Source organism: Chlorocebus sabaeus, chromosome 15 (assembly GCF_047675955.1).
Source record: "Chlorocebus sabaeus isolate Y175 chromosome 15, mChlSab1.0.hap1, whole genome shotgun sequence".
NCBI classification, from domain to species: Eukaryota; Metazoa; Chordata; class Mammalia; order Primates; family Cercopithecidae; genus Chlorocebus; species Chlorocebus sabaeus.
This window is the reverse complement of record NC_132918.1, coordinates 17,992,458-18,009,343: the sequence shown is the minus strand read 5'-3', so window position 1 is coordinate 18,009,343 and position 16,886 is coordinate 17,992,458. Positions and strand designations below refer to the sequence as shown.

The window sequence follows — 16,886 nt, the reverse complement described above, 5'->3', positions numbered from 1 at the left end:
GCCAACATGGCAAAACCCCATCTCTATTAAAAATATAAAAATTAGCCAGGCGTGATGGCGCACGCCTATAATCCCAGCTACTAGGGAGGCTGAGGAAGGAGAATCGCTTGAACCTGGGAGGTGAAGGCTGTGGTGAGCCGAGATCGTGCCACTGCACTCCAGCCTCCATGATGGGAGCAAGAATCCATCTCAAAAAAAAAAAAAAAAAAGAAGAAGAAGAAGAGTACAGTACAAGGTATTTTGAGAGAGAGAAAAAAGAGCTCACATTCATGTAAATTTTATTATAGTATATCATTATGACTGTTCTATTGTTATTAGTTATTGTTAATCTCTTACTGTACCTAATTTATACATTACATTTTATCATATGTATGTATGTATAAGAAAAAAAATCATAGTGTGTATAGGGTTCAGTACTATTTGAGGTGTCAGGCATCCATTGGGAGTCTTGGAGCAAAACCCCTTGGATGAGGGGAGACTACTGGATGTGAAAAGACTATACAATGTTGTGTTGTGCTGCTACTGTGCATCTCTTCCCAATTCCCTGTAACTTGATACTGGCCATGATAAGGGTAGTTTCATATTGAAATTGACGAACACTATAATCACATCGTTTCTGTTTTGTTAATTGTCTAGGCCTAAGGAGGTGATACAGAAAATATTAATAAAATGCCTGGTGCTTGTAGTAGTTACATCGTGAATAAAACAAAAAATTGAGGAAATATTCTTCTAGTATTAAGAAAAAGTACTGGCCAATTCATAAGGAAGATGTTTCCTGAAAAAGTAAAGTTTTGGGATACACCTTTGCTGCTTCACTTTCAAATTACACAATAATGTAAAAAGAAAATATCAATATGCTCTTTCATCAACTGTAACCATGACTAGGCTATGGATATAAGAGTTCAACAAAAACCAACAGAAATCTGTCTAAATCAATTAGCTATATAGATTTAATGATAAAGAGCATTTTATTACTACTTGTAAATTGTGTGCTACACATCTTTTGTATCAGAACAATTTATAATAGACATATGTGCACGCACATTTTCTGGAGAGCTGGTTGTTAAACACTTACAAGCACACCATTATATCATTCTGATTAGGTGTTCCTTTGTTTAAAATCTCTCAATAGCTCCCTGTATTGGCCTCCTTTTACAGACTACTTCAAATCCTCTCAAACTTGCTTCTTATTCCAGCATTGCCACTGCAGCCAGTTCCATGAAGAATTTAACCAGCTTCACACAAGTGCAAACTGACAAGCCCACTCACCCCTAGACTCCTCTGTTGCTGCTTCATGTGTCGCCCATGGGAACCTGGCAGTCATACATGTGCAATCCAGAAGTGGGGCTGCTTTTATTCAATGGGAAACAAGAAATATAGATAAAAGCCTCTCTCTTTTTTCTCTACATAAACTGTGCTAAGTGCATTTCATAAAACTTCTCAGATGATCTCTTGGAATAAAGCAATCAGCTGCCTATAGCAATGGCACTCCAATAATGCCTCCTTGTATTACTATTGCCTCCTTCCCTAGATGACTGTCTCTCGTCCTTCACCCATGCTCCCTGGATGCCATCCCCAATTAAACCACCTGGCACAAATCTCTGCATAAGACACCACCTATTATCATAGGATGGGTCCAGACTCCTTATCTTGGCTCTCTGAAACAAGGCCTCCACCTGCTCTTCCTGCTTAATTTCCTAGCATGTCACAACCAGTCACAAAGAACACACATACTCTTACCTATCTCTTGTGTTTTACTCATGCTGTTCCCTCTGCTTAGAATTCTTCCCAAAAGGGTGTTCAGAGAGTTCTAAAACTTTGTAATTTAGTATAACCTCAATATTACAAAGGAGAAAATTGAGGCCCAGCATGGAAAGGTCTGGCCCAAGGTTTTCAATGGCTAATTTAGGATAGAGCTAACCACTGCGCTACTTTTTATAGGCTTCTGCTTCTAGTCCCTACAGTGCCCATGAATATGTCTATTCCAGTTCTAAGAGTCTACTGAATGAAATGTGTTTCCTCTTTCTACCTCCTAGGATATATGGACTTCCATTTCCCTTTAAACTATTACTCTTTATTGTCTGAAACATTTGTCTCTCCCAAAAGAACAGACAGTAATTTACTCTTACTCAATGATTCAATCCAGTTCCTCAAACATTTGCTGGCCACTTTTTGTAAGTATTGACCATGAGTGCAGTGAGGAAGATGAAAATGAGTAAGATATGTCCCTTACCCAAAAGGATGTTATGATCCAGTGGGAAAGACAGAGTTGTGTATAAATATCTCCATATAAGGTGTGATTATTATGATGTAAGAAACAGCCAAAGAGATGTTTAAATTATCTGCTGTAGTTGTTAAAATATATACATAGAGCACATATCAAAAAAAAGTTGATATTCATAATTTATAAAATGGGAGGAAGAGTAAGTCAACATACTAAGAAAACCATAGCAAAATGAAGAGCCGAGGAAGACGACTATGTGCAGATGTAACTATTTCAGAGCTAATGATTGTCATGGATCAACTAATCAACAAACATACGAGTGCCTGTTATACACAAGCCATTAACTTTTTGTACAACTATGTTCTATCATATTTCAGACAACAAAAACCCTCAAACCCTTAATTACAATTACAAAGAAACCTTTAAGAGTATCTAGTCCACTCCTCTACTGAAGAAACCAAGGCCCAGGAGGTTCTTTTTCTTATCCAATTATTTGTTCTGAGAGATCCAGCCACCACCAACACTCATCATCAACAATTCAGACTTTGAATCCTCACTCTCACCTTGACTCTTAGCGCTCTCATTTTCAGGAGCCAATCAACTACCAAATGTGTGGCTTCTGCTACAGATGCCTCCCATGACTGTATCCCTCCCACCTTCATGCTCTTCTCCAGCCTATCCTTGCTTCTGGGCGGGGCTGCCTCAATAATTCCTAACTGATTCTCCCAAAATCACTCTTTCTCTTCCTGCACCATCTGTTGCAGTGCCAGAGCTGCCCTTCTTAAGCATAGCTCTGATCATGCTTTTCCTTTGCTGCCAAACTCCAAAAACCAAGAACGTGTTAGTTTAACTTTCCAGCCCTCTCATTCTTAATTCTACCTGTTCATGGTTGTTCCTCCCTTCACATCACCCCTACTCTCCTCCTGTGCTAGGCTACACTCCCACTCCCATATACATTCTGCACTCTCCCTCCCAACAGGAGAGCGTCATCACCAAAATGCCCTACCTGCCAAGGCTTCAAGATCCTGCTTAACCTTTCTGCTTCCATATGATTTCTCTGATCTTTAGTTGATTATTCATCGTTTACCCCACTTCTCCACACCCTGTTTCCCATTGCATGTTACTTGTACTTATTTCACAGCATTTAATCTTTGAATTATGTTAACTGATGTGTCAGCTAAACCATTAGATCAGTGATTCTCAAATCGCAGTCCCCAAACCAGCAGCATCAGCATTATCTGGGAGCTTGTTAGAAACGCAAATTCTCTGCCCAGCCCAGACCTACTGAATCAGAAACTCTAGGGTGAGGCCCAGCGCTCTGTACTCTCCTGAGCCCTCCAGGGATTCTGGTGCACAGTGGAGTGTGAGAACCACAGCACTAGACCATAAATCCCCAGAGGGTAGTTGCTCTCAGGATAGTTTCAGAGGCAAACTTAGAAGGTTGTCTTTAAAAAAAAAAAAAAAAAAAAAACTACAGCATATTATGGACATTTTTCTTCTGAATACATATTTTCAAGTAAGCAGCTTTTGACCAAAATATATGCAAATATCCTAATAATATGAAAAAAGCTGGCATGTATTGATATGAATGAAGTTTTCAAATTTCTCACTTATTTATTTTGGGCCTCTTATTTAAAACTGACTGAAGTCAGCTAAATTCTTTGAGGGTTTTTTCCCCCCTCAATCTTTAGAAATTTTTAGAGGCTTATTACTCCCTAAGTGCCATTTTTCCTTATAAGTTGCATGATGGCTGTCATGTGAGGATAATTTTCAAACTCATTTTGCATTTTCCATGACTCATCTGTGAAACAATGGATAACAGCTAAGTGTCACTGACCCTTAAAATGTGAAACCTAAAGAAACATTCAAGGGAAGGAAAAAATTCTCAGGCCACTGAATCCAGGTAACACTCACCCCTACTTAAGTAAGATTGTCCCATTATATAATCAGCAATGGCAGGAAAGTGGGTCGGACAGGATCAAAGTAGACTGATTAAGATGCTGTGGGATACAGAACTAAATGATAAGGTAGTGTGCTCAGTGAATGACAGTCACTTACACATTCTCTACTAAAGGAATTCTAAACCATTTTTGCAGCACAGAGCAAAGGGTCTAGGCTGGGGTTGTGATACCTCCCTTGCTTCACATCAACTCTCCTACTCATTGAACATATGGCCAATTTTAAATTATGGTCAAATTTTATAGACTCCTTGAGTCCTTGGCACTAGGAAATCAGGCGTAAGGAAGCTTTTGCTATATAGAAGTCATATTAAGTGCTATGACTTAGAGAATATCAAGTAAATTCAGAAATAAATTCTAGGTGAAATCAGGAGACAGTGTCAATAATGGTTACTGGCATGAGAGAGAGAGAGAAAGAAAGATTGAGAATTGAATTTTTGCTTTGGAATTTTTGAATTTTGCTTTGGTTGTGTTAAAATAATTCTAATCAATTATGTGAAGTGCTTATTATGTATGCTTAACTTGTGCTTAATTACAACAATGACTTCTCAACATGTTCCAAATTAATATTGTTGTCCTTTATTTGATTGCAACAGAAAACTCGTCAGGTCTGTCTAGCCAGATCCCAAGGTTCAGCTCTGGGCAGATTACCTGACTGTCCTGAGAGCTAAGCCACAAGAGAACTTGGCCATTAGAGAGTCAGCCATGCTGCGATGGGCCTCACACTCTATTTTAGGAGGACTGTGTCCTCAGTCAGACATCAGAGCACAAAGGCTTCATGGGAAGCCTACCGCACACTAAGCCACTAACCAACACCTGATTCAGGGGTATCATTCTGGTCCCTTTGACCAGATTTATCTGGTCTCTGAGCATAATTGTCTGCCCACAACTTTCATTTAAAAAGAGCGACTCAGGCCGGGTGCGGTGGCACACGCCTGTAATCCCAGCACTTTGGGAGGCCGAGGCAGGTGGATCACGAAGTCAGGAGTTCAAGACCAGCCTGACCAACATGGTGAAACCCTGTCTCTACTAAAAATACAAAAATTAGCTGGGGATGGTGGCGTGCGCCTATAATTGCAGCTACTCAGGAGGCTAAGGCACGAGAATTGCTTGAACCCGGGAGGCGGAGGTTGCAGTGAGCCCTGGGCAACAGAGTGAGACTCCATCTAAAAAAAAAAAAAAAAGAGGGACTTGCCTGCAACTAAAACTCTTTCTAAAGTGTTTCTGTGTTTGTGAACTAGCACAGAAATGAAACAAGGCCACCTAAGTGTACTACTTTTCTATTTTAAACCAAAATTAATGACATTCAACAGAAAATCTGTAACATTAAAGGAAGTAAAGGGAATGAGATCTTTTTAGGACATTTTCCCCTCTCTAGGAGGTAGAACATAACTCCCAAAAATATGGGTTGTGCACAGTGACTTCTTTCCAAAGAGTACAGTGTGTAGAGGGAGGAAAAAAGTAACCTTACAATGGAAAACCTTACACATACAACCTCAGTTAGGTGATCAAAGTGGACATCACCAGTGATGAGTCATGCTGATAGTATGTGCCCTTGATAAGATGTGATAAGTATGGTATTTTACCTCTGTCCTCTCCCTCCCCAAACCCATAATCCCAATGTAATCTTGAGAAAAACATCATAAAAATCCCAACTGAGGGACATTCTACAGAATACCTAACCAGTACCCCTCAAAACTATCAAGGTCATCAAAAACAAGGAAAGTCTGAGCAACCATGATAACCAAGGGAGCCCAAGGAGACACAACTATGAAATGTAGCATGGTATCCTGGGCAAGATACTGGAATAGAAAAAGGACATGGGAGAATATCTAAATAAAGTATGGGTTTTACTCAATATAGCGTCTATATTGGTTCATTAATTATAACAAATATATCACATAACAATGTGAGATGTTAATAATAGAGGAAACTGTGTACTCCTTTGAAACTTGCTGTAATAGCGTCACGACTTTTCTGCAAATCTGAAACAAACATAATTTTTACTTTTTTATTTTTTATTTTTATTTTTTAGATGGAATCTCACTTCATTGCCCAGGCTGGAGTGTAGTGGCGCAATCTCAGCTGACTGCAACCTCCGTCTCCCTGGTTCAAGCAATTGTCCTACCTCAGCCTCCCAAGTAGCTGCAAATAAAGGTGTGTACCACCACAACTGGCTAATTTTTGTATTTTTAGTAGAGATGGGGTTTCACCATGTTGGCCAGGCTGGTCTCAAACTCCTGACCTCAAGTGATCCACCCACCTTGGCCTTCTAAAGTGCTGAGATTACAGTCATGAGCCAATGTGCCCAGCCCAAAAATAATTTTTAAAAGGCAAATATACAATAGTACATTTTCTAAATGAGATGCTTTGATTGAGTGTGGTGTTTAGAAATGCTCCAGAATTCTGCTGTCTACATCCCTGGACCCAATCTCTACTCTAATGCCAGCCCACCTGTCTTAGTCCATTCAGGCTGCTATAACAAAATACCATAGACTAGGTGGCTTATAAACAACAGAAACTTACTTCTCACAGTTCTGGGGGCTGGGAAGTCTGAGATCCAGGTGCTTGCAGATTTGGTGTCTGGTAAAAGCCTGCTTCCCCAGTGGCTGCCTTTTCGCTAACCCCTCACTTAGTGAAGAGAGTCAGAGGTCCCTCTCTGGCCTCTTTTATAAAGGCACTAATCTCCTTGATGAGGGCAGAACCACTGTGGCCTAATCACCTCCCAAAGGCCTCACCTCCTAATACCATCACCCCTTGGGGTGAGGATTTCAATAAATGAATTTGAAGAAGACAAACATTCACAACACTGCACTGCCCTGAAACAAAGCAGTCTGAAAATCACTATCAAGGAAAACTGGAACATAGAATCATTATAAAGGGCAGCCCATTTCAGGTGGCCTGGCAGGATTCTGCTGCACAATTCCGTCCTGCCTTTGGGTGACTGCATTAGACTATAAACTGTGGGACTGGAACCACATTTTAGACTCACTAGCCTAGGCCTAGTACTGTGTTAGTACCAAAAAGACTCTGTGCTTGATAAATTCTTCAACGCCATCCTGAAAAGGGGCTATTGCAAATACAGGATGAAAGCTTTCACTGCCAACCTTATTGGCCTTCCAGGCAATGGATCTGCAAAAATTACTTCACCGTTAGTCAGACCTACCCCATGTATCTGGTGAGATCAGATAGGATGAACATATCCAACATGTGTTTCTGGCATGCCTTTCTTTTTGTTACTTGTTTGTTTTTGTTTTGAGACAGAGTCTTGCTCTGTCACCCAGGCTGGAGTGCTATGGCACGATCTCAGCTCACTGTAACCTCCACCTCCTAAGTTCAAGCAATTCTCCTGCCTCAGCCTCCCAAGTAGCTAGGATTACAGGTACTTACCGCCACACGCGGCTAATTTTTGTATTTTTAGTAGAGATGAGGTTTCACCGTGTTGGTCAGGCTGACCTTGAACTCCTGACCTCAAGTGATCCACCTGCCTCAGCCTTCCAAAATGTTGGGATGACAGGCATGAGCCACCGTGCCCAGCCTATGGACTGCCTTTCTTAGAAAGTGATGCACATTTCCCTAGTCCCCATGACGCTACCAAAAACCACCTCTGGTAGAACTCAAAAAAGGGAGGAAACAGGAGTTTCCCCACATCAGTCTCATTTATGTTATGTTTAATCGATCCATTCTATCGCAGATTATACACCCACATGACAAATAGATGCAACTGAAACAAGATTTTGCAAGCTCTCTGAAAATGAAAGGAGGCATTCACATAGAAAGCTACAGATTTTATTTCTCATCAGTTGAGAGCAGCACTTTGCTCCAAATTGCAGTAATATCTCAGCAATGAATCATTGTCATAAAAACAGCAACATCTGTGAAGTCAGAAAAGAACAATTAGGAAAACAAATGAATCGCTTGGGAACCAGGGTTCACACTAACATCATATATTTATATAATAACTTGGAAAGGTAGTCATTCAACAAGTAGTTAGTGAGTACCTACTATGTGTCAGGCAAGTCCCTACTCTCATAAAGCTTAAGTTCTTGCATAGAAAACCCAGTAACCAAGAAAACGAGAAAACAAAAAGAATTTCAGATGGTGGTAAATGCTAGCATGAAAATAACCCTAGGTAAAAGGCTGGAACAGGATCAGGTAGCAAGCAATGCAATGTGGACTGTGAGGTGAGGCAGCTGTCAATGGTCAGGGAAAACCTTTCCAAGGAGATAACATTTGACCATTTTGTCATTGATCCAAATGACAAAAAAGAAGCAAGTCATGCAAAGACTTAGGAGAAGTGTGCTCCAGGCAGAGGGAATAGCATGATTCAAAGGCCCTAAGATGGAACAAAGCTTGATGTGTTCTAGAAACAACCTTCCTAACAAACTCTGGAGATAGGCAACTGTAGTTCAGAAAGGTGAAAAACAAGTTTATCGAGGTTACACAGACGCTAAAGTAGAAATGAAACTTAGCACACCTGACTCCTCTGATACTCTCCCCGCAACACACTAGCTGCCTCGCTAGTTAGAAACCCAGGCTCCAAAGAACTGAGCACGAAAAATCAGGCTCTGGTACGAATGACAGGCCAATGGGGAAAAGAGTGGCCCCTGATTACCAAGTTTCACAGGATCAGAATTTGAGTACAAACATAAAAATCAAGGCTACCATACAATGTGGCCGGGGTCCAGCAGCCCAAATGACCTGATTCTAAGCAAGGTACACAGATGCCAGGGCTGGAGAGCAAGAGCCCACAAGAGGGGCCCAGAAGGCACATGGGGTGATCATCAAACTCCCAAGGGAATTTATAAAATACTACTTTGAGTCCCATTCCTCAAGAATCTAAATTTATTACATATGTGATAGAACTTGGAAGTTTGTATTTTAAGAAGTTCCCAGGTGATTTTGTTTAGCCAGACCTTGGAACTACTGTGATGGAGAAGGAGGGAAAGCCAGCTCTTCAGGAGGTTGCAGGGAGAAGTGTATCTCTACAAAAGGATAGAATCAAGGGTTAAACTGAATGCAACTGAGACCTGTACCAGACCAGATAATAGGCACAAAGAGATTAGAACATAGCGTAACTATGTGTATTCCTTTCCCCCCAACCACATCCCCAAATTCAGAATCACTGTGACAGTTGAAAGAAAAGTGCACGACAAATCTCTTTGGTCATAATGAGAAAAAAAGAGGGGGGTGGAGAAGCTCAGATATCCCCCTTGGGCAAAGCCAGTGGTGTGCTGACAAATGCTTAGTAACCAGGTTGGGGTGGAGGAGAAACCCTAACTGTAGTGTGTGCCAATTTCCACAGTGTAAATATTCCTGGAAGGACAAGGATCACGAGGTCAGGAGTTCGAGACCAGCCTGGCCAACATGGTGAAACCCTGTCTCTACTAGAAATACAAAATAAGCCAGGTGTGGTGGTATGCACCTGTAATCCCAGTTACTTGGGAGGCTGAGGCAGGAGGCTGAGGCAGGAGAATCGCTTGAACCTGGGAGGTGGAAGTTGCAGTGAGCCGAGATTGCACCATTGCACTCCTGCCTGGGCAACAAGAGTGAAACCCTGTCTCAAAAAAAGAAATTCCTACCATGGCCACTTCTAAGTTACCAACATGATATCACTAGAACATGCAGTTTGGGGAAGACGTGCAGCAGGTACAGTATTTTCACCATATAGAAATAATAGACATAAATAGCATAGAGAGCAATACATTTAGTAAAATAATTAGTAAGTCAGAGGTGTGGGTATTTATTATCTTTTAAAAATAGTTTTAACATCACAGTGATGTTAGTGCCAAAAATATACTTCATCCCCAAATTCTGTACTCCTACCTTACTTCTTACATCTTTTTATTCCAAAGCAGGAATAATGGTGACACTTAAAAAACAGTATCTAAAACTTCATCTTCATTTTTTTCCCTATTCTTAGCTCCTTTGGTTAAATTTCTCACTTTTGGGTCTGCATCTTCAGAGAACCACTGCCCTACACATCTGGAAATGTTTTTCTGCTCCAAGTCATGAATCTCCAATCCCAACCCATGGCTACCTACTCGAACTCTTTATTTCAAAGGACTCCTTCATCAGAACTTGGGCAGAAAAAGATCAATGAAGTGAGTTTACCCAAAATGCCACAGACTGTCCATTCCACATCTACACATTTTATTTTTAAGAATAGTTAAATGGCACCATGGAGCAAACAAATAAGTACAACTTTAATTATAAAAACTTATTTTCTGGAAATACCTATGTATTTTTAACAAAATGGATTACACCTTCTCCCTTCATCCATGTACCCTGTCATTCAGCTCACATCTATTGTACACTACAATGGACACTGGAGACACAAAAATGACAAAAACACAGTCTGTGACCTCAAGAACCTTGCCCTCTCACAGGGAAGACCGTCAATAGAAAAAATAACGGCAAATCCAGTGATTCTAATATCACACTACATATAAAATCCACCCACGGAAAGCGGCATAAACCAAACTAGACTAGACTGTTATGAAGATCCCAATCAGGGGCCAACAGTTCCCTTGTATCTTATTGTCCACATGCTTTGTTGATTAGCAACAGTTTAAACATTAAGATCCCATCAAGATACACCAAAGGAAAGATCATTTGCAACTGCTTATGATATTTTGAAGGCATCGTCCGGTGGTAACACACTGAGACACAGGCTTTTTGTAAAGAACTGAGAAAGGTATTAGCTCCATGCTTCCTATCTATGGCCCTCTGCCAATGCCTCGTCTCTGCACTTGTTTCTCCCCTCCCTTTCTACGGCTTTCCTTTTCCCCATGTTTATTCCTATTCGCCTTCATCTAAATGTGCCATCTGTAAAAGCCTCTGTAAAAGATCTTTGAAAAAGATCACTGTTAAATTCTGAATCCTTATTTTCCTGTTCTTAATATAAAGTTCATAAGTTTACGGCCTGAGAAGTGTCTCTCTCTCTTTCTTAACAAAAGAACTGACTAAACCAAGTTATTTTTATTTCCATGTTGATTTTGGCTGATTTTCTTTTGTGCGTCAGAGGCTTCCAAAAGGTTCCCAACTCTAGATCCAAAAAGTTCAAAAAATGATTGAGTACAGAATAAAATCTTGCCCTCATCCAGAGGGGAGCTGAGGGTCATGGGCATTAGCAGCAACGGGGGAAGCAATCCAGGATTCTGGAGCCCTAGGAAGCAAGACCTCCCATGACCCAGTCGGCCATAACGTGGGCCCTTATTTAGCAGATTAGCTCTAGTATGGTCATAACAATTTTTAAAATATTGAAATGCTTCCCTCTGGATTGGCAAATAACACCCAACTCCTCCCAAACACAGCCCTGGCCTCCCAGACTCTCCCAGGATCCCTGGCCCAATCTCCTCACAATCAGGGATTTAAGGCCTGGCCCAGCAGAGGATCTCCAGGACCCTGCCCCAGTGCTTCTACCCTTGGACATACCCATGTTCCACCTTAATTTCTTCTTCCGAAAAGTAAAGGACTTGAACAGATTGTCTGAGTTGCACTATAATTGCGATTACGTCAAAGAACACAGACAAAATGGGAATCAAAAAACCTTTAAAAAAAAGTTTGTTAGGAGGATGGAATCACAGGTTATGTTTTTTTCTAAACAGACAGCAATGTTAAAACTCTGGGTGCAAGCTGCCAGAGATGGATCCCTAGCTCTGCCATGCACTAGTTGTGGGATCTCACTATGCCTCAAACTGCCTCATCTATAAAATGGGCATAGGCCAGGCACAGTGGCTCATACCTGTGAATCCCAGCACTTTTCGAGGCCAAGATAGGAGGACCATTTGAACCCAGAAGTTTGAAACTAGCCTGGGCAACATAGCAAGACCCCATCTCTACAAAATAAAACACAATAAAACAAACATAAATAAATAAATAAAATGGCCATAATAAGATTACCTATTACAGGGTTGTTTGAGGGTTAAATGTATTCATGTTTGTAAAATGCTTAGACAAGTGCAAGGCACAAAGTAAACACCATGTAAGTGTTTATTAAATAAATAATTGATTTTATTCTGCCGCTGTAATGTTTGCTCAATAAATTTAAAAATTAAGAAAGTTTTGCAATAGAAGAAAAACCTGTGACACTATTAAACACTTATATAACATACACTTTTGCTTAATAACCCAGCTAAAACAGCTGGGGTCCAGATTTTACACTGCAGTGTGAATTTAGGGAAACTAACACACTGGAATGTGTTCCCACTGAAGCATAAGATGTGATTTGTATGATTCTCTTTGTAACCAGAAATGTCACAGGCTTATGGGAAAGTTAGGTTTACATGTTTCTCATTTTAACCCTGCGACAATTTTAACCGCACCCCCCCAGCAAATACATTTTATTTTGTGGTGCTCAGACTTAAAGGATTGTAAACATAAAACCAGACCTTGCAGAGTTACAGCTTTTCTTGTGAACACAATGATTCAGCCTAACTACAAGTTTAAAGAGACATATCTTATGTGTTGGGTCTCGTAGTATCAATCTTTAGTAAACACCTGGGATGGACAGGAAATTGCTACATGTAATTTCAAGTTTGATCAACACTACCTTTAGTTACTAAGAAGGCAACATTACCTGAGTTCAAGCATAATTTAGATAGGTACTATTGCACTGCTAAAGACAACAACACTGACAACTGCCATTTTTCTGATAGATACTCGGGAGAGGAAATGATCAATAACAATAACTGCCTTACGTGTTCCTTCCTCTTGATAGCTAAACCCCACAATACCCTTAGACAAAAGTTTAAATACATCACAAGTTTATTCTCAAACAGTAACGTATTAGGCCTTTCCTGCTGTAGATAAGATTTGTTAAACAGTCTGGCTATGGCTTTTTACCTTTTCTCTTTTAAAAGTGCATTTCTTGGCTGGGTATGGTAGCTCATGCCTGTAATCCAGCACTTTGGGAAGCCGAAATGGGAGGATTGCTGGAGCCCAGTTATTCAAGACCAGCCTTAGCAACACAGTGAGACCTCATCTCTACAAAAACAAACAAACAAACAAAACTGGCCAAGGGTGGTGATGCACACCTATAGTTCCAGCTACTCAGAAACTGAGATGGGAGTATCACTTGAGCCTGGGAGGTCAAGACTGTTGTGCCACTACACTCCAATCTGGGCAACAGAGTGAGACCCTGCCTCAAAAAAAAAAAAGTTTAAAAGGTGCATTTCTCTAAAGCTACGAGAAGGAACTCAAACCTTGCTTAGTGATAAAACTAAAGCCTGCAACACAACCATTATCATTAAAATGTTATTAAAACCCTGTAAGAAAGATGAAGAGTCTTGTGGATGGATGGTGTTGACAGTAGCACAACAATGTGAATGTATTTAATGCCACTACATGTACACTTAAAAATGGCTAAAATGGTAAATTTTATGTTGTGCATATTTTACCACAACAAAAGTGAAATTAAAAGAAAAAAATTTTTTTTTAATCCTGTAAGAAAACATTTATATACCGTTGGTTGGAACGTAAATTATTTCAGCCACTGTGGAAGGCAGTTGCAGATTTCTCAAAGAACTCAAAACAGAACTACCATTCAACTCCGCAGCCCCATTACTGCGTATATATCCAAAAGAAAATAAGTTGCTCTACCAAAAACACACACACATTCATATGTTCACCACAGCACTATTCACAATAGCAAATGGAGTCAACCTAGATGCCCGTCAACTGCGGGCCGGATAAGAGAAAATGTGGTCCATATGCATCATAGAAGACCATGCAGCAATAAAAAAATAACACAATCACGTCCTTTGTAGCAACATGGATGCGGATGGAGGGCATTATCCTAAGCAAATTAAGGCAGGAACAGAAAATCAAACATCGCATGTTTTCACTAATAAGTGGAAGGTACTACAGCTGCTGGGGAGGCTGAGGCAGGAGAATGGTGTGAACCCGGGAGGCGGAGCTTGAAGTGAGCCGAGATCGTGCCACTGCACTCCAGCCTGGGAGACAGAGTGAGACTCTGTCTCAAAAAAAAAAAAAAAAAAAAAAAGTATAAGGTAAACATTGGGCACTTATGGATATAGAGATGGCAACAATAGACGCTGGGAACTACTAGAGGTGGGAGGGAGGAAGGAGAGCAAAAGTCAAAAAATTATCAGGTACTATGCTCGCTACCTGGGTGATGGGATCAGTTGTACCCCCAACCTCAGCTTCATGCTACATGTCCGTGTAACAAACCTGCACATGTACCCCCGTACCTAAAATAAAATTGGAATTTTTTTTTTTTTAAAAATGACAGTCCTACTTTTCCTTCGGAACAAAAATAAATTAAAAACCCTGTAAAAGTTAAAGGTAAATAAAATTTGTAACTATGTTTTAAATTAAGAAACACTAAGTAATCATACAACTTTCAAGAAGCAGGGTTCCCCACCACCTAGTTATAAGTAAGTCTACAAACCTAAATGAGCATTGTACAGCATTTACTATAGTTCATAATTATTCTGTCATCAGGGACAAACATTGTAAAGACACTTTTTCCTCAAAGCCTTAGCTTTTTTTTTTTTTTTTTTTTTTTGAGACAGTCTCTCGCCCTTTCAGCCAGGCTGGAGTGCAATGGCACGATCTCGGCTCACTGCAACCTCCGCCTCCCGGGTTCAAGCGATTCTCCTGCCTCAGCCTCCCGAGTAGCTGGGATTACAGGTGTGTGCCACCACGCCCGGCTAATTTTTGTATTTTTAGTAGAGGCGGGGTTTCACCATGTTGGCCACGCTGGTCTCGAACTCCTAACCTCAGGTGATCTGCCCGCCTCAGCCTCCCAAAGTGCTGGGATTACAGGCGTGAGTCACCACGCCCAGGCAGCATTCCAACTTTTTATATGGATTGTTAACTGTACTGGTTCTTGAGAAGCCAGACTGGGCACTTATACAATTAGACCAAAGATCCCCAAACAACATTTAAAGGCTGTCTACAAATTCAAGCTAAAAGACTGTGTACAAATTCACTTGTGTGTCACAAAACATTTAATATCGAAAGAGATTCTTATTCAAATAGGTAGTGTATAAATGTGGTGTGTGTTAACAGTTCAAATGGCAGATTCCTTTCCTTCTTTAGGTTTTAATTGCAACACCACGAATTAAACCATTTAACATACCTCAGAGGTCTCTGGGTACCTAGTCTCTCAGAGGTCTTTGGAGGCCCACAAAGGCTTATCTTAACTAAAATTGGCAGGTCTGGCTGATAAAGTTAACGGAGCTCGCCATTCTGGAGACAGACTTAGTGATAGTCAAACGAAGAAACTGTTGTGGTCTGTTCTTAAAAAGCTACTCGTATTCAGTGCTTCACAGAGGAAGTAAAGAAGGCAATAATCCCAGATGAGGAGGAGCAAACACAGGCGTGGCGGTAGCTCAGGACTGAGTCTACAAGGGCGGTTCTCAAGGGCGTCACAAAATCCTTTGGAAGGCTTGGAGGACCGCACTCCTGGATCTGAGCCCTAGGTCCCAAATACCTTGAATCGTACTGTGACGAACAAGACCCTTTACACACGCCCTGCTGCTCGCCCCCGGGCCCCTCGCCCCGCCTCCGAGTGGTCACATCACATGGCGCGAGGCGCGGACACCCGCGGCTGTGACCACACCCCCGGGACCGTGCTCTGAGGGCTGGACTCGAAGCCTTGGGACGCGGCACTTCCTGGTTGGTACGGGATGCTGGTCCCATCGCCCCCACCAGCCCAGGCATACCACCGCGCTCCCGAACCAAGGGCGCCCGGATGACCTGGGGACACCATACACACTGCACCCGAAGCCCCGCGCCGGCGGGGCGGTGCATCCTGCAGAGGACGCCCGGGCTTCAGCCTGGAGCCTGCGCGGCTCTGCGCTCCAGGCAGCCGCCCGCGCGGCAAAAGTGCGTGCCTGAGTTGTCAGCTTTCACCCTGCAGGAATTCCACCCGAAGCCTGCAAGGGAGGCCCTTGGGGATCGCTGGGGAGTCCACTGCCGACTCACTCACTGAAGTCCCGTCCAAGTTGGTCGGGGAGCGGCCAGTTGACCGGGTTGGGAGGCAGGAGGGACTGAGGGTGAAGGCAGTGGAAACCCGGCTCCCACAGGCGCCCGGTGATCCGGGTCTCGGCGCGGCTCCTACCTGCAGGGCGAAGGGGCCGCTAGCACCTGCGCGTTGGCTGCGGACTCTCCAGGCTCGCGTGCCTCTGGCACAGCTGGAGCTCAACGGGAGGGAGGCGGGCGGGAGGGTGCTCTGCGCTGCGCGGCCGCCAGGAACTCTCCGCCCGGATTCGCCCCGGATTCGCAGGGGTGGAGCGAGGCGGTGCCGGGTCCCGGGGCGTCGCGGTGCAGGCTGGCGGCCCCAGCGGGGCGGGTCTCTCGGCTGGGCCTCTGATCGCCCGCTTTCCTTGTTCTCTCTTTTCCCAAAGTTTCATAACTCGACCGCATTACACTAGGGCTTGCTAGCTAGCAGGACCATTATCAGGTCCTCTTGAGCCGCCAAGGGCCAGCCACCGTTGCCGGAGCTTTGCCTATCATATCTATTCCTCGACTACTGCGGATAGTAGCCACAACTGGTCCAACTTGTAAGTAAGGAATCCGCAAATCAAACGGCTAAATAACTTGCCTGAGGCGACATAATTAAGAGACTGGAGCTTTGTTGGCGTCTTTATAAGACACCTCCTTAGGGAAGTGTTATCGCCAACTTACAGGTAAGGAAATGAAGGCTCAGAATCATGAAGTAACCAGCCTGAAGT

At 42.4% G+C, this 16,886-nt stretch overlaps 1 protein-coding gene across 3 annotated transcripts in view; it reads right to left on the bottom strand.

Moving 5' to 3' along the window:
• PLD1 (phospholipase D1) overlaps positions 1–16,395 on the bottom strand; it is a 212,015-nt gene extending 195,620 nt beyond the window's left edge. Inside the window, exon 1 of one of the 3 annotated variants that reach the window (XM_007972100.3) lies at positions 16,274–16,395. The gene's annotated coding sequence lies outside the window, so the exon portion shown is untranslated. Of the gene's footprint in view, positions 1–15,289; positions 15,647–16,273 lie in introns of those variants that run through there. The other 2 variants (XM_073023463.1, XM_007972101.3) reach the window with 2 other exon arrangements.
• Between the last annotated feature and the right edge of the window lie 491 nt (positions 16,396–16,886).